Source organism: Orycteropus afer, unplaced genomic scaffold (genome assembly GCF_000298275.1).
Source record: "Orycteropus afer afer isolate SDZICR_OR568_19922 unplaced genomic scaffold, OryAfe1.0 scaffold00001, whole genome shotgun sequence".
Taxonomy (NCBI): Eukaryota; Metazoa; Chordata; class Mammalia; order Tubulidentata; family Orycteropodidae; genus Orycteropus; species Orycteropus afer.
The window spans coordinates 31457305-31458986 of NW_006921588.1; the positions used below are offsets into that span (position 1 = coordinate 31457305).

The following is a 1682-nucleotide window of genomic DNA, read 5'->3' on the forward strand; positions in this document are numbered from 1 at the left end:
TTTTTTTCCGAATGACAGCTTCCTGGTCTACGTACAGGTTCCTTGTGAGCACAATTAAGTGTTCTGGAATTCCCATTCTTCTCAATGTTATCCATGATTTGTTGTAATCCACACTATTGAATGCTTTTGCATAGTCAATAAAACATAAGTAAACATCTTTCTGGTATCCTTTGCTTTGAGCCAAGATCCATCTGACATCAGCAATGATATCCTTTGTTCCACATGCTCTTCTGAATCTAGCTTGCATTTCTAGAAGTTCTCTGTCAATATACTGCTGCAACCATTTTTTGAATTATCTTCAGCATAATTTTACTTATATGTAATATTAATGATATTATTCAATAATTTCCACATTGTGTGGGATCACCTTTCTTTGGAATGGGTACAAATATGGATCTCTTCCAGTGAGTTGGTTGTCTTCCATATTTTTTGGCATAGATGAGTGGGTGCCTCCAGCATGGCATCTGTTTGTTGAAACATCTTAATGGGTATTCCGTCAATTCCTTGAGTCTTGTTTTTCGCCAATTCCTTCAGTGCAGCTTCAACTACTTCCTTCAGTACCATTGGTTCTTGATCATATGTCATCTCCTGAAATCGATTAACATCAACCTATTCTTTTTGGTATGGTGACTCTTTGTATTCCTTCCATCTTCTTTTGATGTTTCCTGCATCATTCAATATTTTTCCCATAGATTCTTTCAGTATTGCAATTCAAGGCTTGAAATTTGTCTTCAGTTCTTTCAGCTTGAGAAATGCCGAGCATGTTCTTGCCTTTTGGTTTTCTGACTTGGGTTAGGTTCACCTTAGTCTTCAAAGTGACATCTCTGCCCTTTAACACTTTAAAGAGGTCTTTTGCAGCAGATTTGCTCAGTGCAGTATGTCATCCGATTTTTTGACTGCTGCCTCCATGCATGTTGATTGTGGATCCAACTAAAATGAAATCTCTAACTTCAGTCTTCTCTCCATTTATCATGACATTGCTTTTTGTCTAGTTGTAAGGATTTTTGTTTTCTTTATGCTTAGGTGTCATCCATATCGATTTTCATCAGTAAGTGCTTCAAGTCATTATTCTTAGAATATCTTCTTTTTTTCTAAAACAATGAGTTGTCCAATACATGCATCACCTCCTCCTGCATTGCTACTGAGTTGATTCCAATTCATCATGACCCTGTATACTCTATAGATTTATAGTGATTCCTAGATTTGCTAAAAATATTAGAAGTTATAAATTTAAAATATTTTTCTTCTTAAAGTAGTGTGTTAGGCTGTGTTCTCTGGAGAAGCAAAACCAGTAAAATTATATATATTGTTGTTGTTAGGTGCCGTCAAGTCATTTCTGATTCATAGCGACCCCATGCACAGCAGAACAAAACACTGCCTGATCCTGCACCAGCTCCATGATCCCTGCTATACTGAGCCCATCATTGCAGCCACTGTGTCAATCCATCCCGTTGAAGTCCTCCCCCACTTTGGTCAACCCTCCACCCTAACAAGCATGACATCCTTCTCTAAGGAATGATCCCTTCTGACAACATGACCAAAATAGGTGAGACGAAGTCTGGCTATTCTCGCTTCCAAGGAGCATTTCAGGTGCACTTCCTCCAGGACAGATCTGTTAGTTCTTTTAGCAGTCGATGGTACTTTCAGCATTCTTTGCCAGCACCACAACTCAAAAGCATCAA

At 38.3% G+C, this 1682-nt stretch overlaps 1 protein-coding gene across 1 annotated transcript in view; it reads left to right on the forward strand.

Annotated features, from left to right (window-relative positions):
* Nucleotides 1-1682, forward strand: part of CCDC173 (coiled-coil domain containing 173) — a 59354-nt gene that overhangs the window by 25759 nt on the left and 31913 nt on the right. The window lies entirely within an intron of this gene.